Consider the following 25,278-nt stretch of genomic DNA (forward strand, 5'->3'; position numbering starts at 1 on the left):
TTTCCTTCCCCCCCCCCCCAGCATGTCATTTCTATGCGATGGGAGAGCTCCAGCAACACTGTAATGGAAGCTGGGTAAGTTTTCCTTACATTTAAAAACAGGTTGGATGCTTTGGGGAAGGGGACTAGGGTCTACAGATGTTCTCCCGGGCTCACACTTTCTGGGGTAGGTGTGGATAGGGGTCCAGGAATATCTGTATTTATCCTGGGATAAAGAGTTGTGTGGAAGCACCCTGAGTCCTACGGCATGATTCTATGGTATCATTGGGATATAGGTCCTTCATTTCAATAGGGTTCACTGTTATCAGCTGTTTCACATATCCACATGAAGGTTACGAATGTATTCCCCATCAGTATAAAATGTGTATACTTGAGAAAGATGTACAAACATAATTTTTCCAACTTTGTGTTGTGCATACATTTTTCCAGGCATTGTCTATATGACAAGGTACTTATTTTTCGTGTTATGCGCACTTTCAGGTGTTGGTGGTAGAAAAAATAGAAAACATGCAAGCAAATACCACACAACACATTTCAGAAATGGGGTGGGATAGAATGTTTGTGAGATTCTGCAAAACTTCATGAAAATTCAGAGGGAAGGGGGAGAGTCTGGAATCTCTTTCTTTCAGATTAAGCTAGCTTTACTTCTTTATTCCTTCTCACACATTCTGAATTTCCCAGGTGCAGTTCTGAAAAGAAATCTGATAAGAATCCAATGCACTCCCTTAGCTGGAAGTGTGTGTGTATATATACACACACACACATAATCTCAGTAGGATTTATTTCCAAATAAGTATGTACAACAGCAAGTCTGGCTCACTGAAGTAGACAAGGCATAAGCAAAACTACAACCCTCCCCCTTCACAAGCTCCAGTTGACCTCAGATGTTTTTCAATATAGGGAGACAATGCAAGCATTTCCTTAAAATGGCTGAATAGCCCTTCCGTGAGAAAGAGCAGTGCCCTTATGAACAGATTTATGGCAGCATGAAAGTACAATAAATATGTGTTTGCCTGTATATTTCCTGCTGCTCCTGTTTCGGAAAGGAATTTGTCCAAAGCAATTAAGAGTCTATTACTTTTGATTGTTCTTTCTGTGTTTTGTCAGAGGTACTGTTTCTCAATGAAGGATCACAGTGGAACCAAGTAAACCTCAGCACAAATCTTAAAACCTGCTTTGCCAAATTTGCCTAGTTATCTCACTTGCTCAGTGAATAAATATCTCGGGAAGAGCTTTGGTTTGCTGCCAGTCATGAATACAGGCAAAACCATTTTGTGGCTCAAAGGCTTGAATTATTTTCTAGCTGTTAGCTCCTTGCGTATTTTAAAACATTGTTTAAAAAAAGCTTGGTAGGCAGAACCTTTTCTTTCTTCTTTCTTCATTTTCTAATTCAAGTGAATGAAGTGAGACAACACTTGTCAGCTAAAACTACCCAAGTTCGTTTGATACAGGGATTTGGAAAATAATTCTATAGATTTTTGCTCAGGGTGTCTCTCTTTATGCTGGTTCTCATGCATTAATGAATTCTATAATCACCGAAGCAAATTGCTTTTGCAGCGGAGTATTCAATGGAATCCCAACGTCTTGGTTGCTTGTATCCATTTGAAGATCACATGGTGGTTTCAAGACAAAAGTACAAGAGCAGTCCCCACTGCTCTGGCCCAAGGCCAGGTTTCATAATTGTGTCCCTAAGTCCCATAGACAGGTCCTATATATCCTGTATAGGAAGCCTCAGGGAGACGAGGTCATCTTCTCAGCAGGTCTGTTGCACTTCCTTGCCGAGATCCACTAGAGCTTAGCAACAGGACGGGCTGAGTGTGAATTGAGTGAGATATAATAGGTCCTGCTCTAAAACCCTATGAGTGAACACACTTCTCCAGAGCATCAGAACAGAGTTGGTTCTGCTTTGTTTGAAAGCTGCCCTTATGGAGACTTGGCAATCTTCCAGTTTCTATATTTGAAGGGAGAACTTGAAGATGTTTTTGATGAGAAAGTCCATATGCCATAACAGGAAGAATGTGAGATTAGGACTGAGCCAGGCCCAAGGTCAAATTCCTGCTCAGCTGTGAGGCTTTGGCCAGTTATGATTTTTAAGGTTAACATGGGAGAGGAGAATCATGTAGCCACTTCGAGCTCCTTGACAATAAAGCAGGCTAGAAATGTATTCAATACTTTTGGAAATTGAAGAAGAGGAATAAGTAGGAGTTGCAGATCTCAGGGCTTGACCTGGAACTACTCTGCTTTTGTGTGCTGATTACTCCTGTAAAACTATTGAGATCCCCTAGTCTTTTCCAATTGCCCACCTCTGTCTTATACCGAAGTTTGTGCCTTTTTGATAGTGTTGTTGTTGTTGTTCATTCGTTCAGTTGTCTCCGACTCTTCGTGACCTCATGGACCAGCCCATGCCAGAGCTCCCTGTCAGTTGTCATCACCCCCAGCTCCTTCAAGGTCAGTCCAGCCACTTCAAGGATGCCATCCATCCATCTTGCCCTTGGTCGGCCCCTCTTCCTTTTACCTTCCACCTTCCCCAGCATAATTGTCTTCTCCAAGCTTTGCTGTCTCCTCATGATGTGGCCAAAGTACTTCAACTTTGTCTCTAGTATCCTTTCCTCCAGTGAGCAGTCAGGCTTTATTTCCTGGAGGATGGACTGGTTGGATCTTCTCGCAGTCCAAGGCACTCTCAGCACTTTCCTCCAGCACCACAGCTCAAAAGCATCTATCTTCCTTCGCTCAGCCTTCCCTAAGGTCCAGCTCTCACATCCGTAGGTTACTACAGGGAATACCATGGCTTTGACTAGGCGGGTCTTTGTTGCCAGTGTGATGTCTCTACTCTTTACGATTTTATCGAGACTGGACATTGCTCTCCTCCCAAGAAGTAAGTGTCTTCTGATTTCCTGGCCACAGTCTGCATCTGCAGTAATCTTTGCACCTAGAAATACAAAGTCTGTCACGGCCTCCACATTTTCTCCCTCTATTTTCCAGTTGTCAATAATTCTTGTTGCCATAATCTTGGTTTTTTTGATGTTTAGCTGCAACCCAGCTGCAACTTACTGTGTTATTAAGTATCATTCTTTCATTATCAACCACAGTTTCACAGCATATACTGTTCAAATGAAAAAGCACCAATTCGAACAAATGAGGAAAAGATCTAAACACGTACACTTTTAAAAGCAGCACTTTCACTGAGAGTTTTCTTCTTACCCTGAGAAGTTTACTGCTACTACTACTACTACTACTAATAATAATAATAATAATAATAAACTAACCAAGTAATATCTCCAGACCTGACTGTCCTCTTTCTCCCTAAACCAGGGGCTCTTGACCTTTTTTGTACCATCACCCTCTTTTCTAGTCAGATGGAAACCACAGACACTTTCCCTGAATGTAATGGCAGATGCTTTTATGACACTCAACATTGGCATGTCTTTAAATTAAATTCTAGGATGATTCAAAATTAACTTTTACAACTTCCCCACAATTTCAGTATCTTATCTAATACTATTTGTTACCTACTCTGTGTTACCAGATAATTGCCCAACTACGTCTTACAATAGCTTGTACACAGCAGGGCTGTAATTATGTGTGATCTAGTGTTGGGTCTAACAACTACCATAATTTCAAAATATGGACAAGCATAAGTAATTTTTCAAGATATGCAACAACTGTAATTTGATACAAAATGAATACAACTGTAATTTATTGCATACATTCAGAAGTGGGGGAATTGCTAGATTTCAGTTAGAGGTAAGAGAAAATGAAGATTTTTTTTAAAGCTCAAGTTCACAAACTCCCTGAAATCTTTTCACGGAACCACAAGACCCCTGCCCTAAAACAATCCTTATGGAATGAGGCACAATGAGGACAAGATTTCCCAGCCCCCTCCTACAGTCAGAGGCAGGATCCCTGTTGCCTTGATGACTGTTCAAAAGGAGCTAGAAGCCAACTCCTGTATCTCTGTTGCCAGCAGAACAGATCTCCTTTGCTCAATGCAGCTGTGGACTGTTAAGGTGGGTTGGAGGGTAATTTACAATCATAACAATAATTCCTCAATCAGGACTGCATAGTATTAATGAATGAGGGTAATTTACAATCATAACAATAATTCCTCAATCAGGACTGCATAGTATTAATGAATACAAAGCAGATAAAAAGATCTGTAGCTTTAGATTATAAATCCATAACTGCAATACAGAATGCAAGCACATATAAATATAAATCACACACCTTTCTCTACAACCTGGCAATAAGATTGCCACTATGTTCCCCAGTATTAGGAAATATCTTCTCTTTGAGGGAGTTGTAGGTAGATCTCTTTGATCAATCTTATTATTACATCACCATGGGGTCAATGGGCATGATCCATTAAATTAAGATCTAACAAACTTGAAGGTTTAACATTTCTTACAGATATTACCTATTACAGTTAGAAGCAAACAGTTAGGATTACTCAATGTGGAAGAAAATGTATTCTTCCAGAGCTGAAAGTCACATCTTTATAATTATTTCTTATCAGCATTACACTGAACCGCGCCACATCATCTGTTTGCAAATGTATTAACATAATATATTTCTGACAGTTGTAACCTATCTAGATACCATTTCCTTTTAAGAACACAGCTGGTATTCATCTAGTCAACCTTACTGAATTAACTAATCACCACTGATAAATATATGTGCCTCCCACAGACTAAATCAAAGTCTGAAACAGCTGGAAGCAAATTCATATGACTACGTCATTATATCATTTTGATGATAAGTGTCTGATACATTTCATAGGAAGGATATGAATTTTCAACTGAAGTTAAAAGTAGCTTTGTGCAGGGGTGAGCAACATAATCTTTCCCATCATCCCATACTATTGACACAACTCTATGACTTAAAACCTAGGGTTAGTCTAAATTGGAGTAAACCCATTGAATCTGTAAGTCTGATGAAGTCCTGGTGGCACAGTGGGTTGAACCCTTGTGCCGGCAGAACTGTAGACTGACAGGTCGGAGGTTCGAATCTGGGGAGAGCAAGGATGAGCTCCCTCTGTCAGCTCCAGCTCCCATGTGGAGACATGATAGAAGCCTCCCACAAGGGTGGTAAAACATAAAAAAATCCAGGTGTCCCCTGGGTGATGTCCTTGCAGACAGCCAATTCTCTCATACCAGAAGTGACTTGCACTTTCTCAAGTCACTCCTCACACACAAAAAAAGTAAGGCTTATAGATTGCATTACCATGCTAGCATTAATTCCATGGGTTTACCTGTTTGAAACTAACAACTAGGCTTGTTTGTTTTGTTTTCTTCCAGCTGGATCTGGAAGCAGTGCTAATGCTTTTATGTTAAGCTGCTTTGAGTCTCCTTCAGGAGAAATAAAGCAGGGTATAAATAAATGTAATTATGATGATGACTACAAAGCTTTGGTGACCAAGGCAACATTGTGGACCTGGTCTGTATTTCTAAAGAAAGATGGTGTAGATCATTTATTTGAGGGGTGGGTGGGGATAATTAAGCAATGTTTGATGTATACCCAGTATATTTGACTAAAGCTTATCCGCTGCAAAAAGCCTTAGTCCTTTCACATAACTGCAGAGATTGGAGACTCTTTAAAATAGCATGTAAGGGGGTGCAGGCTCTTGGAAGAGTCTGCATAATTTGTGGACAAAATCTTAATTGTGCATATGCACAAAAATATGCGCAAAAATAAATTATTTCAAATTTTGATTTGAAAAAAATATATGAACATTCATTGTCTGAGATCCTGCACCAGAAATGGAGCCAGGATATAATTTTCTGATTTTTTTCCTCAAAACCCACCTTAAAGTCCTGGCATCCATATGGAGGAAAGGAGTTCTGCAGCGCTGGCAAGTGTGACATTGAAGGATGACACAGCCAACCTGAAGGATGACACAGCCAACCTCTTCCTGCCAATGAGTGATATTGTGAGGAACAAAAACAGAGACACCAATGAGATCCTATCACAAGTACTCTTTGTACTTCTGATGATCGGTGAGAGCATGCTGAATAAATCACCCTTCAGCAACCCATTCTCAGCACTTCAGAATTCCATTCTGTATAGCTACCTAGATTTTAAGGCAGGTTTGGGGGAGGCATTTGTAATCATGGCATACCAAATAGATATGAGGTTGTAAACCTAGATGATATCATTGTAACTGCCTAACAGGGTGCCAGCTTTTTGGATGAAAGTCTAGGCTCATTCCACTTGCAGTTAGTATGACTCTATTGACTTGACTTTTTAAAAATGGCTGGAATCTCATATGGGATATAAGTATCATCATGATTCAGTATTATGTAGTCAATCCTTACCTGGCTCCCCCAATCCCCACTTACCAAGAAGCAGCCACTGCAATCAATAGAGCTCTATCCCATGTCAATTGGAAAGCATTTAAGCTGCCATTTCTATCTTCTCCTGTGAGTAATTTCTGGTGCAACAGGCAGAATTCCCTCCTGTGCCAGAGATTACTTGTGTCGGGTGGGAGGAATGACAGTCAATCGTTCCCAATTGACAGGGGAACAGAACCCTATCAATCTCAGCAGTTGCTTTTTAGTAAGTGAGGATTGGAGAACATCCCAAGTAATTATACACATTCTTAACTGTTGGCATTTTGGTAGCAAAAATCACTCGGTACCCAAAATAGAAACAGCCAACCAGATTAGATATTTTGCTTTTTTGGAATCATAATGTGGACTGGACAAATTATATGGACTGGGGAAATATTTTTTATGCTCTATGACACCTAAGGTGATAGACTGTAATTAATGAGGGCTCTGTGGGCTCTTTCACAGCCTATGATTCCACTTTAACCACCATGGCATCATCCTATAGAGGGGCAATCTGTAGAAGGGAATTTAAAATTCTTAGCCAGAGAGCTTCTATGGTGCATCAACAAATTACAAACCCCAAGCTTTTCAGCAGTAGAAGCACCTTGATATAATTGCAGACTGTGAGAAGCTCTTGGATAAAATAAATTCAGCCATAAGACTCTTGTTTTGTTGGCACATGTTAACTCAGACTGTTCTTTGAACATTACATGTTTTATGCTGTTATCCTGGATTAATTATTATCATTTATTGGATCGGATCCAAAATGGATGGTTCTATTTCACCTTATAAAACCTCAAGTTATTCAGGAGATTTCCTCAGTTCTGTGCAGAAATCCCTTCTAGTCAGCCTAAAGGAGTTGTTGTTGTGAGAAGGAGAGGAAATCTGCTTCAAATCACCCAATTGTGTATACCTTTATTTGGATGGAATATATTCTGTACATATATATCAGGATACAATGCAATCTGTAACTGGCACTTAATAGATTACAAGAAGACAGTCCCCATGGAGTTTACTGTATAAAATCAAACACTGGAAAAATAATATTGGAATGGGAAATAAATGTGATGTGATAAGTGGGGAACTAGTATGCAGTTCGCAGGGCTCTACTTCTAGGGAGGATTTTTTAAAGAAAGCTATTAAGAAATACTAATTTTTGTCAAAGTTTTAGATTTTTTTCTTATCAGCAAATTCTTGTCAATCAGTGTTGTTGAATATAACTCACGTTGGATCAAAATTTATTTATTTATTTAAAGTATTTGTATTCCACCCTTCTTATCCCGAAGGGGACTCAGGGTATATCACAATGCACGCATACACTGAAAACATTCAATGTTATTTTTAGACATACAAGACAGACAAAGATGTTTTTGGCATTTCCAACTTCAGCACCTGGAGGTTATACACGATTCCAGCCACAGGGGGTATTATTTCTTCATCCACTATGAAGCCGAGTCATTTTGATCGTATTTCCTCCTTGTTCTTTGATCACCAGCATTTTTATGGTGTCGTAAAATACCTCTCCTCTTTAAGCGGTCCCTAATTTCTTTACTCACGGCTCAGCTGTTTTCAAACTGCTTGAGTGGACAGTAAGCTAGGCTTCACAGTCAGGTGCTCAATCCGACTTGGGCTTTGAACTTGCCACCTTCCAGTTGGCAGTGATCTATTGCTGCTGGTGATTAATCAGCTGTGCTACTAAAATAATTTGGTCTGTTTTCCATTCTCAGTTGGTTTCATTTACAGCATGCTTTAACTGGTTATGTAATTGTCACATCTTTCTGATGCACTAAAACATTACTTGGAAGAAAAAAATTGCCCATTTCTAATTTACTTCTTATAAAATTTACATAACTTTACTCATCCATAAGAATGTTTAAATATAGACTGACCTTTCTTACCATCACATTATGTAATCAATTGATCACTGAGAATTGAAAGCCTGGAAAGTATGTTGTGATTTTTCAGTATCTCAACTCAAATGATATTTTTCACAGTGAGATGTCCCAAATGTTGTGAAAGATTAGTGGAAAGAAGGCCAGTGCCATCATGTCATGTGAAAGATACCAAAGCTGGGTCACCAGGTATGTGCTTCAACCCAAGGGCACACTTTGCCCACAGGTTTAACTCTACAAAATGTGTTAAATTGAAACAACTGTATTCTTACACCGTTTTTATTTATAAAAAGTTGAATATTTGTGGATACTTGTATATCAGTTTATCAGTATTGGCACACTCCTGCTTAACAGAAAGTGTGTATATTTGCATGCATGATGGAAAAAATGGTGTGGCTAAAAATAATGCAGGATTGGAAATGTGGACTGTTCACTAACAGTGAAATGGTTTAGGTAGGGGAAATCTATGCCAGTTATGTCCAACTCATTACTATCTGTAATGATGTCTGTGGCAATGATGAGGTCACTACAAGGTCAATTTGGATTAGGAAAATGTAGTGCCAAACAGATTATTTTTCATTGGTGTAGACAAGCCCTAAGTCATCACTTGGCAACCTGGCTTAAAAGACAGTATTTAACGGCACCACATTCCTTCACATCTGTCTCACAGATATGCTCTGTAACTTGTCCACAATACTACTTTGCAAACTTGTGGCAGAGGGACAGTAAGTAATTCAGTTGTCTATTATTACTTTAAAGTGAAATGCCTATAATTTAATTTAGTTTAGCCAAGTATAATAACAGGATTTATGAAGTTCAGACATTTTTCCTGGCAAAGACATGCCTACAATATGTGACTGATAAAATTTCTTTAACTGGCATTCCTTATCATTGCATCAGACAGGGCAAACTTGAGGTGTGGCTGTTTTTCTTTCCCTCTCATTCAAATTTAGGAGCTGCAGGATTCCAGCTGAACTGAGAGACAGATTGCCTGTGAGAACTGAACACCCAACTGAAATCAGTTAGGCTTTTAGGCTTCACCTAAAAGCATTTCATCTTCAACAACATATCTATACAATACTCCTCTTAAAAAGCTGAGAGAAAGCATATAAGGATGTTGAGGGCTGAGGAAGAGAAAACAGAGAAAGTTGGGTGTTTTTAAAGTACTTTGGCATGCTGAAATATTTTTCACAACAGCTAGAAGCATGTTAAGACTGTACCTCTCTTGAGCTGCACTCTCCACCAAAAGAGATAGGTCCAGAAGAGTGAAAATGGCTCAATATGCCCATATCTAAACAACATTCAAATAAATAAAAATGAGCTTTTATGGATGTCAAATAAAAGTGGCTGTGTGATTTGGCCATTATCCATTTTGCGCAATGTGGTGTTTCTTAAGATCCAAGTGCTCATTATCCTGAAGGGGCTACTAATGAGTAAGCCAGCACTACCTCATACTGAAGTCTTCAAGATAATGAAGGCTAGTACCACAGCGAAGGTTCAGGAAATTAAGCTGAGCCTCAAATCCCAGAATTGTGTGAACAACTTGACTTTTCTTCTTTCAAACGTTAATTCAGACATTCTTCTAATCTCAGGGGAGTTACTTGTCTTTAACCAGTTGCCACATTACTAGAAGAACTTTTATGCAATCTAACCACAGTGGCAGACAAATCAATTGAGTCTTTCCTTTTGTATGCAGAGCAGTGTTTATGGAAGGATGCACTGGAGGTGCTGCCTATGGATCTGCATCTTTAACTGTATTTGGCAGAATATCTCAGAGGCAATTTGAATTGAAAGTGAACTTGATGGAGAGCAGGGAAGTATAATATATGCTCTTCTTCCATAACCTGTACTATTTCATTGAATAGATGCTGCCTTCATGTCGTATCTCACCTTGTTAAGATGTCATGCTGAATAAAGTACATTTTGCATTTGGGTTTGCACTCATTAGAACAAAAACCATAGGAACTTTCCAGGAATGCCCTGTCTCTGCTATTTATTGCCTACAGCAGACGTGATCAAAGTGCTGCAGATTTGTAACTGAAAAAGTACATAATGATGGCAGGTTTGGGGTTCTCTTCTTTAGATCCTCTGATGTAAAATCTACACTGCATGTCACGGGAGACATATGGATACTTCAGTTCTGTTTTTCACATATTTACATGTAATATGTGATATATGGCATGATGATATCATTTCATTGTTATTTCCATTCCTCATTTACTTGGTTACAGCTGTTGGGGTTGGAAAAATGTACACTATGATGTGTGCATTAGATATTATTTGTCTGCCAGCAAATGGCATGTTTTCCCAAAGACATTCTATCATGCAAAGTTAAGAGCTGTCTTATTCACACTCACTAAACAAAGGCAAAATTGGCCACACATACTTTGAGAGTTATATCACCAAGTTGTATGCAGTGTGAGCTTCTAACTTGAAATGAACAGGAAAGCCCACACAACTATTTTATATGTAAAATAAGGGGAAGAATATATATAAAGTCTGAAACATTTTCTGTGTATCTTAAGATTCACTTGTTTAATGGTAAAAAAAAATGAAACAGAATGCTTTTAGAATGATACTAATCTTGTTCCAAGTTTCAGATGTCCACTGATACTCAGCTTTCTTTTTTTTTTTTTTTTAGATAATCTTTATTGAAATTTTATAATACAAAATATAAAACCGCAACACATGAGGGGGAAAAAAAAAAAGGGGGGGGGGAGAGACAGTGGGGGAGAGGGTGGTATTCGGGAAGGGGATAGACAAAAAGGAACGGGAGGGGGACGACGACAAGGGGAGGTAGAAGAGAAGAGGGGGCAGGGAGGAAGGAAGTTACTATGGGTATTTGTGTATCTTTATAAGCATTCAGACGGACGCATAGGGGTTAAAGTATGTCTATCTTACTCACTTTACCCGTAACATAGAAAACCATAAAACATTTGAAACCTCCTAGCGGCCTAATAAGTTAATATCTTGTACCTAAACCTTAATTATTTCAACCCATGCAGAGAGCTGGGCATTCGATAGCGGATCTTACCCGGGGCCTTCCTCGAGTGCCTCCCTCAAGTTGATGGGGGTGGGATAGGGAGTTAAAAGAGACTTCCGCTTGGATTCCACGCAGGGTGTTCTCGGCTTCACTGCGGGGATCCCAATTGGATCCCTTGGTCTGGTTTGCACCATACGGTCTATGGGTCAAAATACCTGTGTCTCTTCTACTTTTGCTCCGTTACGTGAACATCGTATCTCTGCTTTTCGTATTCATCGAAAAGGGACCAGTCTGTCTGACTAACAGGCCTGCCGGAGCATGTTCTCAACAGGAACGTCAGTTTATCCATATCTCTTATTTCGGAGATCTTATCTAGCCATTCTTCGATGTTAGGTATATGTTCTTCCTTCCAGTGTCTTGCCAGGACTATTCTCGCTGCTGTGGAGATGTACGTCCAGATTATATCTTCATTCTTGTTGAGGTCGAAGTCGTCGTCCGTTAGCCCTAGAACAAAGTACTCGGGTTTTCTAGGAAACTTCCTCTTCAGTATTTTTTGTGATTCGGTCTGGAGCTCTATCCAGAATTTCTGTACCCTTGGGCAGGACCACCACATATGGAAGTAAGTGCCGGGGAGGTCTTTACATTTCCAACACGTATTTTGGTATTTTGGATACATTTTACTTAACTTATGTGGTGTTAGATACCATCGGTGGAAGGTTTTCAACCAGTTTTCTTTCAGCGCAGAGGAGTACGTATACTTCAGCTTCTTTCGCCATATTGACTGCCACTCCGAGAGTCTTATTGGGCGGCCGATGTTTTTAGCCCAGAGGATCATGCAATCTTTTATTTCCTCAGTTTCCGTTTCCCAGTTTAGAAGCAGGTTGTAAAGTTTTGATATAGTTTTTTTCCCTGTTTTCCAAATGGCTTCCCCGGGGGACGTTTTTTCTTCAAATCCGGACTGCAAGTCTTGTTTAAATGTTTCTCGAAGTTGAAAGTACTGTAGCCATGTCAGGTTGTTGAAAGAACGGGTCAGTTCTTCCTGAGGTTTCAGGGACCAGGAGTTATCGTTTCTATTTTTAACCAGGAGGTCTTTGTATGTTGGCCACTGCTGCCAGCCTAGCAGCCGCCTTTGCTTGGCCTCGAACGGTGACAGCCAAAGAGGGGTTTTGTAGTGAAAGAGTTTTTTGTATTTAATCCAAACTCTGAGCAGAGCAGAGCGGACGAAGTGGTTTCCGAAATTTGCTTCTATTTTGGCTCTGTCGTACCATAAGTACGCGTGCCAACCCGCTCGGAGATTGAAGCCTTCCAGTGTTAAGGTGTTTTCTTTTCTCAGGATAATCCAGTCCTTTACCCAGGCTAGAGCGCAAGCCTCGAAGTAGAGTTTGAGGCTGGGGAGGCCGAAGCCCCCTTTTTCTTTCCTGTCAATCATTATACGATGTTTCATCCTAGGCTTCTTCCCGTTCCAAATAAATTTGGATAGATCTTTGTTCCATTGGTCGAAGACTTTGTTGTTTCTAATGATAGGCAGGTTCTGAAAAAGATATAGAAGCCTGGGTAGGATATTCATTTTGATTAATCCTATTCTTCCTAGAAGGGAGAGGTTCAGTGTCTTCCATTTAGTTAAGTCCTCTCTTACCTTTTTCCATGTCTTCTCGTAGTTGTTTTTAAGCAATTGCGCATTAGAGGCCGTGATCGAAATCCCGAGATATTTTATTGTTTTACTAATTGAGAGGCCTGACAGAGTTTTCAGTTCTTCTTGCATTTCGGTTGTCATATTTTTAGTTAGGAGGGTTGTTTTGTTTTTATTAATTCTAAATCCCGAAACCTTACCATATTCTTCTAATTTGTCCAGCCAGCTCCGAATGTTGTTGATGGGGTCATCGATGATGCAGATGACATCATCTGCATAGGCTCTGATCTTATAGTCTTGTTTGGCGATCCTCATGCCCTTGATGTTTTTGTCTTCTTTGACTGATTTTAAGAGTGTTTCGAGAGCCATAATAAATAGGAGCGGGGACAAGGGACAGCCCTGCCTGGTGCCTTTGGTGATCTTTATTGCTTCCGACAGTTGGGAATTTATTAGTAGTCTCGCTTCTTGTTTCGAATAGATGGAATGGATAGCATTTTTAAAGGCGTAGCCTATATCGATTTCTTCTAAAAGTAGCTTCAGAAATTTCCAACTTAAATTGTCGAAAGCTTTTTCGGCATCCAGTGAAAGTAGAGCTAGTTTCTGTTGTGTATTATAGTCATAGTATTCTATGGTATTGAGTATCGTTCTTAGATTATCTTTTGTGCTTCTTCCCGGAAGGAAGCCTGCTTGTTCCTCTCCTATCCATTCGGATAGGAATCCTTTCAGCCTCTTTGCAAGCACTGTAACGAAGATCTTGTAGTCCGAGTTCAATAAAGAGATCGGCCTGTAGTTTTGTATGTCTGATTGCTCTGTGTTTCCTTTCCTTATTAGTACAATTTCAGCCTCCTTCCAGGATTCCGGGATCTGGCCCGAGCTCAGCGCAGAGTTCATCACTTTTTGGAGGGGTGGTAGGAGTTCTTCTTTCAGTGTCTTATAGAAGCAGGCCGAAAAACCATCTGGGCCCGGAGCTTTATTAGCGGGCAAGCCCGCAATCGCCTCTGAGATTTCCTGAGCTGTGATTTTTTTATTGAGGGCCTCTCTCTGGGTGTCTTTGATTTTTCCAAGCTTTAATTTAGCTAGATAGCTTGTTACTTCTGTTTCATCGGTGTCATCTTTGTTATAGAGGGCTGTATAGTACTCCTGAAACTCTTTAATGATGTCTGGATCCTTCATTAGATAGTTGTTTCCTTTTTTAATTTTTATTATTCGCTGTATTTGTTTTTTCTTCCTTACTTTCCTTGCCAACCATTTTCCAGGTTTGTTGGCATGTTCAAATTCTTGTTGTTTAATATATTTATATTTCTTTTCCAGAGCCTCAATCTCAAGATGTTGTTTTCTTTTCTTAAGCCACTTCAGGTTCCTTTCTCCTTTTAGGTTGTCCGGGTTTCTTTTTAGTTCTTGTTCTTTTTCCGCGATCTGATTGTCGAGCTGTTTTATCTCCTGGTTTTTCTTCTTGTTTTTGATGGCGTTCTGCTGGATTAAATACCCCCTCATGACCGCTTTTAGTGTATCCCATAGTATTTGCGGTGAAGTGTCCGGTAGGTCGTTCAGCTGCAGGAAGTCCCTTAACAGTTCTTTATTTTTCTTTATGTCTAGTTCCGTTTTGAGTAAGTTATCATTCAGTCTCCACTTCCTTGCATCGACCTTTTTATACACTTGCAGCTCCAATGCGCAGTGATCCGATATGTCTCTCGCGATAGTATGTATTCTTTCAATTTTAGACATTATTGAGTTGGAGGCCCAAATCATGTCTATCCTAGACCATGATTTGTGGCGGGGTGAGTAGTATGTATATTCCTTTTTTTCCGGGTAGCAGTGCCTCCATACATCCTGAAGATCGAATTCTTCTTTGAGCACGATGAATTTTTTAGGGAGAAGGGAGTTATTTTTATTTTTCCTGCCACCTTGGCTTTTATCTAAGTTTATATCTAATATGCCGTTGAAATCCCCCATGACTATCAGGCTATCAAATTCTGTTTGCAATAAGCTCTCTTTCAGGTATTCTAAGAATTTGCTTTTGGGTCCATTGGGGGCATATATGTTACAAATCAAAATGGTCTCACCACCCAATTTAATTTTGACTGCTACTATTCTCCCGTCTTGATCCCTGAAACTTAATTCCGCTGGTATGTCTTCTTTGACATAAATTACCACCCCCCCTTTTTTTCTCAATAGAGGCTGAATAAAATTCCCTTCCTAGTCTCCTTTGCCTCAGATGGGCGACATGCCTAGTACAAATGTGAGTCTCCTGGAATGCGATGATTTGGTAATTATCTTTATTGATTTTTTCAAATAGTCTTTTCCTTTTACATGCCGAGTTGAGTCCATTTACATTTAAAGAGTAGCATTTTATTTGTCGTTCAGTCATAGTCATGTATATTTAATCCACTAGTTGCTTCCTCCTCCTTTTTACTTTCGTCCGCTTCCTCGGTTGTTCTGGGTGTCTCGTCAGCTTTTCCTTCTTCTTTAGGGGGGGAGTCTGGGCGTGGTCTTTTTCTCATATTACCTTTTACGGATGAGTAGTCTGGATTCGGGTTGCTCTTATGCTCCTTGAGGAGTTGGAAGAGTTCATTGGCCTTCTCGGTATCTTTGACCCAATATCTCCTGTCTCTGAACGTGGTCATAAGACCTTCCGTTTTGTCCCATCTAAATTTACAGTTCTGTCTTTTAAGTTCTTGAGTCAGAAATGTATATTTCTTACGTCTGTCCAGGATTTGTTTATGTATTTCTTTGAGAACAATAATTTTTTCTCCCCCGTGTATTATCGGATTTTGATTGGAGTTTTTCAGCACTTGATCTCTGGTGTGTTTGCGCATAAATCGGACCATCACGTCTCTTGGCACCTTGTTTTGTTTGGCAAACGCCGATTGAACCCGATAAATTCGATCTATTTCCGTCTCCATCTTCTCCACCGGAGATCCGATCACGTTCGCGAGCATTTTGGTTATTATCTCCCTTAGGTCCTCTAGGGGTTCTTCCTTAAGGTTTCTCAGCCTCAGTGCGTACTCCAGTTCTCCGTTTTGGATCCTCTCTAGTTCCTTTGTTAATTTGTCATTTTTAGCCACCAGGTCTTCCAGGTCGTTCTGTATTTTCCTTTGTTCTTTCCCTAGTTTTCTGTTTTCCATCTTGTTATCGTTGATTTCTGTGAAGGCCTTTGCAATGTCTTTTTTGATTATAGTAATGTCTTCTTTAAATTCTTTTCTAATCAGCTCTAGTTGAGCTTGTTGTTTTATCTGGTTTTCTCTAATAGATGTGAGGTCTTTCTTGTTTTCTTCCTGGTTCTCCGTGATCTTCTCTGTTAGTTTTTGGAGCTCTTTCCAAATGTCTTTCATGTTGACTTCTTCTTGGCCAGATCCTCTTCTTCCAGTGCCTTTAGGGTCCTTAATCTCCTTCTCTAACTTTGTTTTTGGAGTGGCCATTTTCCTTTCTTATTCGATTTCTGCTCACTTTAAATCTGTTAGGGGCTTCCTGTGTACTGCCCTCGCTTCTTCCTCCTACCTTCGAGCTCCCTCGAGCTTCAAGACCCCACCCCCTCTCTAAACCCACCCGTAGGCCACCTGATGGGATAGCTGGGGATGGGTATGGGGACGTAGGGGCAGGTGGAGAGTGTCAGCTAATAGTTATAGAGGGCACATCAACGTTCAGTAATATTTCTGAAATGTAATGATTAAAAAGAAGAAAGAAAGAAAAAACTGTATATATAGAAAGTGAGACTAAACAGCCAAACACAATTAACTTGTAAGTGAGACCAGGTTAATAGTCTGTTCCCAATGTGAACTCCAGAGAATACACAACGTTCTGTGAGAGATCCAACCCACTAAGGCCAGACTTGACAGAAGAGCTGCTCTTAACCTGGGCAGGGGGTCAAGAGGACCATGCTGGGCTTAGTAGACTTAAATGTCTTTAAAGTCTTGAGTGTCTTTAACAGTCAATGGGGGAGACTGATGTATAAGCCGCAGGCGACCAGGCAAGATAAGACGCGGGGCAGAGCGCCCAGAGAGCTGAAACGTTCTTTGCCAGTCTTAAGGCTTTACAGCTTTTAAAAAGGCCCGCATTTTAATCTTGTGAGGGAGAAAGAGGGGAGAAAGAATTGTCCCTTCCGTACCTTGTCTCCTTTGCCGAGTTTCCTATGGGGTCTTTCTACCCCCGGACTTCGGCTGCTTCTGGCTTCGGCTACCTTGGGGCTGCGTTGAGTCTGCAGCTGCAGTTGTTCTTTATGCGTGCAGTCCTAAGTTGCCCCGTCAGGAACCCTTCCCTCGGGGGAGGAGGGTGGGTTGCTGCTGCGTCCCCGCTTCGGCCGCCTTCCAATCTTCCTGTCTTCCTGTTTCCTGTTTCTGCCGCTTCCTGACGTACTCGACGCAGCTTCGCGCCACGCCCCTGCGTCGCCGCGTTCCAACGTCACCAACGTCACCACGCCTGCGTCTGCTGCTGGGCGTCTGCTGCTGGGCTCCGCTGGGCTCCGCCTCCGCCTCCGCGGCTGCCGCTGAGATCCGCCTCCGTCTTCACCTCCCGGGCTCCTCCTCCTCCTCCACGTCGCGGCGTCTCACCTCTGTGGGCCAACCCCGATCCACTTACTCACAGGTAGATCGCGGTGCCTTCAGAGTAGGCCCATGGGGCTTGTTTGTTGGCAATGTTGGCTGTGCTGTTATAGCGTTGCGGTATGGGGATCGGCGTCCGTTTACCTCACCGGTCTTCGTTCCGCTTGTTTACTCTCTTTTCTCTCGAGGAGACACTGTACCCAAAGAGAGTAGACCTTTGCTTTTGTTGTTCCCTTTTAGTCACCTGGTTAGTGGCTTAGTAAAAAGGTGCATTGTCCTTGTCCTGCAGGATGCCAAGCTTTTCCAGTGGGGCCGTGTGACCCCTTCATTCCGTTCAACTCTGTTAGTCCTTCAAATATTTGCCGGCGTCGAAAGGCAGTGGGTGCGGGCCCATAGGACCGCTTCTCGCGTCGCCGTTCGCGCACCCAGGTACCTAGAAGGTACCTGCTGGGCCCTTGCGTACCCCCCGGTATCGATCCACCGAGGGAGGGGAGCAGAAGACTCTACCCAACGGCAAAAAAAAAAAAAATTTCGCGAGTTGGTTAAGCGAGCCGGAGCTCTGCTTAGCTGCGTCCTGCCTCCATGAACGCCGACCGGAAGTCCTGATACTCAGCTTTCAAAAGCATTTAGGATATTAAATGTCTTCAATTAGCTTAACAGTGGCTGCATTTAAGATGAAGAAGCCCTAACTTTTTCCAAACGTCTACTGGATTGTCCATTAAAAACGATGGGAAGCTTTCCAGATTCGACAGAAAACTCCAGACATGTTGCACAGAAAGATCCTAAGCAATCCAAACCCATGTATGATTATTTGGTAGACTGAAAAATTAAGCATTTATTACCTTGCTCGAGAAAGTCCTTGATGCTTTCTCAATGTATACCGTGTTTTGGTGCAGTAGAGGCTGAGTGCCCCTTATCTAAAATGCTTGGAACCAGAAGTGTTTTGGATTTCACTTTTTCCCCCAAATTCTTGAATACCTGTATTTCCAGATATGCATATAATGAGATATCTTGGAATTTGGACATGACGCAACATTCATTTATGTTTCATATACACCTTCAACCAGGCCTGTAGCCAGAATTTTTTTTTTGTAAAGGGTTCAACATTGTAAAGCAAATCATGTGGAGTACATTCATAACACAAAATTCTATGTCATTCTATATTTTACATAGACATAATTAAATCACATTTCTATTTTAGCTACAAAGTTTCAAGTCTAAAAAATTGAAAATGACTCTTAATTGGTAATTTAGTGGTAACAAAAGAATACCACAATGCCTGTAGGAAAAGCCTGAAAACTATGTCAATGCAGATTACAGAAAATGTCCATATCTACTCTTTATGTTTTGCTTAGCTGAAGGGATGATGACAGAAGCTTTGTATGGTTACTACAAATTCAGTATTCAGAACAGAAGGTGACCAGCTCTCTTTTAGTTCTTCAAGTGCCCTCACCACCACACTGTACAATTTAACAAAATGTAAAATTGCACCACGTTGCTCAACTCGGCAGGTTTCACAAAGTGGAAATAGGTTGTTTGTTCTTGGTTCAGGGAAATTGTTTTTTATATTTTTCTTTAACAGCTCCAGTCTAATGGATGATGTTCTGAAAAAATTGCATATTGTTCCTTGGCAGTTTCTGACAGGTGAAATGCTGCAAGTATTTGCTAAGGCTAGATTTAGTGAATGAAGATTGCAGTGGATGTACACACCCATTGGATACATCTGTGATATAATTGCCTGTGCACCACTAACATGCCCACTCACATTAGCAGCTCCATCATAACCCTGTCCACATAGGTATTGCAAGTTCTGTCCAATTCTTCCAGTGTTTTCAAAATAATGTCTATAAATCCTCCACCTGTCATATCACTTATCTTCACAAAGCCTATAAATTAGTGCAGAGTGGTGACTGTTCTGAGGTACTCACATCCAAAGTTTCATCTGCCAAATCAGAGAAACACTGTGATGCATTGCATTGTTCAACAATCTTTTGGACTATCATATCACCACAAATGTCTATTAGTTCATTCTGTATTTGAGGACCAGTATACTCGGCATTCATAGCTGCAGTTTTTAGATGATTTTTCAGGTCAGTGTCTCCTGATCTGGCATGAAATCTCAACAAAGCCCTGAAATTATCATTATTGTGTAAAGGTTCTTCACAGGTAATAGGCCCTAAATCATTGATCCTTCTTAAAACCAGTTATTGTTGGCCACAAAGGACAATAGTTTCCACAATTGGTAGAAGTTGCTTTCTTCTTTTTTCCTCTATCATAATGGGTTACATCAAGATGTTTTCCACTGTAAATTAGCAAGAAATTTTCAGCCAAGCACAAGTTGTTCAGATGGTATTCTACTTTTGGTGTCTATTGAAGACTTGTGTTGCATCTTTCCATCGCCGAAATGGTTTAGCAACCAATGCACCAAGCTTCTGATGACCACCTTTACCATCACCTTCTCCTCCAACACCACACAATACTTACAGGCCCTCTTGTGGCGAGGGGGCTTGCATGCAGCAGTGCTGCAGAATTTGAAGAGGCACAAATGGAGGGCGAAAAAGAGACACGTGCCAAGAGGAAGGCTTATCAAGCCAACCCCGACCGGGGCCGCCTTCCACCTGGAAACCAATGCCCTCACTGCAGGAGATGATGCAGATCAAGATTAGGGCTCCATAGTCACCTACGGATCCACCCTGGAGGATTATCCTACTCGGACAATGAGGGATCACCTAAGTAAGTAAGTACTTACAGGAGGCACATTGTACATGAAATGAGTAGGCTAACCAGGGAAATCTGTTGAGCCTGTGGATTTTGCACTAATTGAGCTTTCACTTGGTCATTAGAAGCAGCCTTGTTCATATAAAGTCCAAGTTTAACAATTACACAACTTTGTGTATTTACTCTTGTTCCATGGTTTCTTTGGCAGGGCTTGGATTAGATGAACCAGTGGTAGACATCCCCATTTCCACAACTTCCTCCGTTTTCACATGCAATCCAGGTCAACTCCCCACCACCACCACTAAGGCTTTTCCTGCCAGCTGTAGGTTGGCCAACTTGGTTACGTCCACTATGTGGTGGAAAGGTAGGTAATTATAGTGTGAGTAAATTATCAAAATTTGGTTGAGATAGTGCTTGCAGTTCTGGAGGGACTCTAATTTTGCTTCTCATAGACTTAGCATGGGAATTTGATTAATCAGTTAAAATTCATGAGTAAATCAAGCTTTTTAAAAAACTTTAAAATTTTCAGGGGTGGTTTGAACCCCTATACCACCCCCTTGACCACAGGCTTGCCTTCAATACATAGCCTGAAAGCAATTTTATACATAAAATTTAAAATAATTTTGTGCATGAAACTATTGGAAAGCAAAGGTGACACTAGCTCAGCCATCCATGTGGACAATTTTGGATTTTAAAATATTTTGCATTTTGGAATTCCATTGAAGATATGCTCAAACTTTATTGTCCTTTACTACAGGGAGCAAAATATCTTAAGCTGGTCCTTTTTCATTAAATCACCTTCCATTGAGGCAAACAGGCAGATCTCATAAAGATCAGCATCTTAGGCATATATCTGTGCTCCTATATACCCATACCCATCAGTAATAAATTGCCAAATTAAACCACAATTTCCAGAAATCATCCTAGAAGGGTAAATTACTACCAAAGATCTAAGAATTGCAGAGAGTATGCATAGTAGCTATGTGCTTTTAAGACATCTGTATTGTTATATTGTGTGTTGAGGCCTTGGCATTTGTAAGCCGCATCGAGTCCTTCGGGAGATGCTAGCGGGGTACAAATAAAGTTTAATGATAATTAATAATAATAATAATCTCTGACTTATGACGACACTAAGGCAAACCTTTTATCGAATTTTCTTGGGAAGATTTTTTTCAGAGAACATTTATTTTTGCCTCCTTTTGCACCAGATAGTGTAATTTGCCCAATATCGCTCAGTGGGGATTCCATGGCTAAGTGAGGGTTTGAACTCTGTAGTCATAGTCCAACACTCATACACTATATTGGCAAAGGGAAATTGAAACTCTCTAATAGACGCCAAGGGTGATGACCCTTGTTAATACTAAAGGAGTGCTCATCTACAATGGTAAAAAATGGGATTGAAGGAAAATTTCATGGGACACAGAATTATTCTTTGTATGGTCAGTAACCCCACCTCACCCACATAACTATACACTGCAACTACAACCTTGCATATCTGGTTCTTTTTTTCCACACTTTATCTTCATGACAACCTTATGTGGAAGGTTGGCCTAATGAATGGACAACTTGCCCAAGGTTGCCCATTCATAAGGACAAGAACCTGAATCTTCCAAATCTCGGCCAATAATTCTAACCGCTATATCCCATTGACTCTATTCCTTCAAATAACTCCAAATGACTTCTAAACTGTTACAAGATTTGATGTCTTCTCCAGGGACAAGGAGGGGTGGTGGTGAACTTCATAATGTTGCTTCTAATTATTCCTATCCTTCTGACATTTCTGTTGCTAGCTGTAGCCTCTATTTGGGCCATTACAGTTTCAATGGTATGCATTTCCTTCCATTTTTTTCTAGAAAGCTTTGCATACATTATTCCTGTGCTCCAAATGTTAAGTAAGTTACAAACAAAACAATAGAGCCCCTTTGGTATGCCATTTTAAACTTTCATCTTGATCATAAAAAAAGTGGGAGGTGAAAACTCTGTGATCCTTGAAAGGCCTCTTTGTGAAAAAGAAATTTAATAACCTTGCTGTGCATAGACCAGGTGTTCAATACTAACAAGTACCGGTGATAGAGTGATGTTTCATTTTGACAGTGACGTCTCCGAGGTATTCAATTGCACTCAAAACATTGTCCATATGCAATATCTTCCAGGATTAGTGAATATCTGGTCAAACCATATAATTTTATTACACTACAGGGTTAAACATACTGAATGGCAGTGCCAGGGAACATTTGGAAACACAGTAACCTTGATGTTCAATGTGGGGAAATTTCAAGGTGTTTAATGGCTTCATAAAATGGCACACTTTTGTCTCACCCTATAACGTCAGCAGTAAATTCTTGCATTACTGCTGTTGTAAAATGTGGTAACGGAAACCCCAAGTTGTATTATACGATACCCCTGAGGTAAAAGTTAAGGATAGTTTTTCATCAGAAACGGCCACAGGAAAAACCATTCATTATCAGAACATGCCAGGAAGCATCTAGCCAAAGTTAAGCACTTTAAATCCTGTTGATTTCAATAAGGGACCCAAACCACTACTCATCTTTTCCCAACTATAACAAATGACCATAAGGAATACATAAGAAATCAGACATTTGCACACCTGGTTTAAGTGGTTTAAGACCCTTATTGAAAGTTTCTTTGAGAAAGAATACAATGTAAATTTAAATGCCTCAAAACAATACATTACAAAAAATGAAAACATAGAATCTACTAATTTCTAATGCTCTTTTACTATTATCCCATACATTTCAGGTAAGAGAGATAATTTATGACATAAATAAGAAAAAAATGAATAATATTTAAAATTTAGGTTTTAAAAGCTTTATTTTCTCTTTTGCATATATTGGCATATTCAGATTTAAGATTGCCATATTAAATTACTTGGATAAATGAATTAATTCAATTTGAAATATCTACATATGGACATAATTTTCCTACTATAACCTGCTATGTGTTTGAGTTGTATCTCATTTTTCTCCTGTAACACACAGAGCTCAAGATGGCTAGCAACAAAACCAGGTACAGTGTTCCCTCGCCTATCATGGGGGTTCCGTTCCAGGAACCCCCACTATAAGTGAAAAATCACGATGTAGGGATGCTATAATGTATATGTGCTGTATACCTCCGCCCACTCCTCTCTCTCCCTCCCCCTCTCTCTTCCTCTACTTGTATGCTACTTGTATTTTAAATTAATTTATTTTGAAAAGCCACAAAACAGGGAGTCCACGGTTAGCAAACCGCGAAGCAGCGAGGGAACACTGTAAATACATTAAGTTTTAAAACAAGATCTACTCAGATTCATTAAAGCATAAGACAAGTGAAGAAGTGTGAGACACCATTTGCTCAAATTAAAAAGTCCTGTTTACAGCAACCCACTTTAACTGCTTGAATAACAATGTACTTGCCTACTGTTGACAAAGTGGAAGATAGCCTTGAGGCACATCTGTACTGACCACTTAGGTTGGTGTGACAATAGATCAGCCCTGTGGCAGCTAAATATCATATGATACAGCCTAATCCAGGGGAAGGCTGCTTTAATGCCTGGATTCACCATGATTTGGGTTTTCCCCAAATTGGGGGTAGTCAAGACAGCTGTGCTGATTCATAGCTGTCCTGACTGACTCCCCCCCCCCCATGTCATGACTGCTTACAGCTACAATACCCCCCCCCCCACCTTTCCATAGGCAGTCTGGCTGCCCATAGACAGACTATGGCCTCACTAAGGAGGATGTCCGGGGGGGGGGGGGGGGAGAGCACTCTAGCTGATGAAGGTAGGTGAGGTTGTTGCAGCTGGTGAACAGCCACAACACGGGCTGAGAGGGTCCTCGAAGGTGGCTGCCCAGTAGTGCTAAACCATGTTCTGCATGGCTGGGCAGCGGCAACTTCCTATCACCCCCAAGTAGCAAGGGGACCATCAAACAGACCTGATTTAACAGGCCCTAGCCTTCTAGCTTCAGGAATGTTATAATGCTCTCACCCTAGGAATGTGATTCACAGCATATGACCTGCGGCTTGTCTACACTGACAAAATTGTGATTAGCCCTACATCTTCCAAGTTCGTAATGACTTTTCATCAAGACTGTTAATGTCACCTGTTAATGGTGAGATTGTCAGAACCAGCCACATATCTCCCTTGACAAATTTGCCTCAATATTGGGGAGCGATCTTTTTTTCTAATCCTTCACAATTTTTAGGTCACACCACCTTGAATGCTCTTCTTTTTATGTGTGTTTTTTTCCAACACGCATGCTTTGTGTCATGTATTAACATATTTTGTGTTATGTATTAATGCTGATATACTGATATGCAAGAATCCAAACACATCTATCTTCTTTTTAAAAACTTTTTCACATCAACTATTTTTATTGGGAATGTTAACCTTTAGGGTTATCCACATTAGGTGGGGTAAATCCAAAGAAAACATTACTAATAGTCATGGACACTTTGTATCAAGATCGAAGTGCTTATAAGGTATGATTTTTTAAGTCTATGTAGACAAGCCCTGATTAGGTTTTAGAAGCAGCAGGAATGCTTCCAATTCACTGAACACTGCTCTACACATCTCAAGACAGTAAAGTCTGTTAACGCTTTCACATGTTGATGCAGCTTCCTGGTTGTGTGAAACAATCGGTCCTATGCATGGCTCTTGAGTTCATCAACAGCCCCTCTCAAATATACATTCCCCAAAACATCAAAGCAATTGGTATGTCTTTGGAAGCACTCTTAATGCTCACAAATGTGGAAGCCTGCAAATCACTCAAGAGCAGACTTTTGGATCTTGACTTTCATAATCTGACTCTTGCAGCAAAAACTTGCTCCTCGACAACATCATTAATTCCATGTGAGTGTGGAGTCATGGCAGCATATCTTTGCATTTTGATTAATCCCACTCAGAGGAGAGCTTTGGTGACTGCAAGATGTAATATGTTGGCATCAGCTCTTTTGGATGAGAGATATAAAAAAGTGGAACATTTCAAAAAGGGTTTGTTCTGGTGACTTGGTCTCTGTCAAAATACTTCACCATTCTTTGTGTTGTCGAAGGCTTTCATGGCTGGAATCACTAGGTTCTTGTAGGTTTTTTCGGGCTATAGGGCCATGTTCTAGAGGCATTTCTCCTGATGTTTCGCCTGCATCTATGGCAAGCATCCTCAGAGGTAGTGAGGTCTGTTGGAAATAGGAAAATG

At 40.6% G+C, this 25,278-nt stretch overlaps 1 long non-coding RNA gene across 1 annotated transcript in view; it reads left to right on the forward strand.

Annotated features, from left to right (window-relative positions):
* The first annotated feature begins 8,892 nt into the window (after positions 1–8,892).
* The window catches only part of LOC137096633 (uncharacterized), a 59,547-nt gene continuing 43,161 nt past the window's right edge, over positions 8,893–25,278 (forward strand). Inside the window, exons 1-2 of the long non-coding RNA XR_010909563.1 lie at positions 8,893–8,942; positions 20,295–20,450. This is a non-coding gene — a long non-coding RNA (uncharacterized lncRNA). The remainder of the gene's footprint in view (positions 8,943–20,294; positions 20,451–25,278) is intronic.

This window comes from Anolis sagrei, chromosome 3 (assembly GCF_037176765.1).
Source record: "Anolis sagrei isolate rAnoSag1 chromosome 3, rAnoSag1.mat, whole genome shotgun sequence".
Taxonomy (NCBI): Eukaryota; Metazoa; Chordata; class Lepidosauria; order Squamata; family Dactyloidae; genus Anolis; species Anolis sagrei.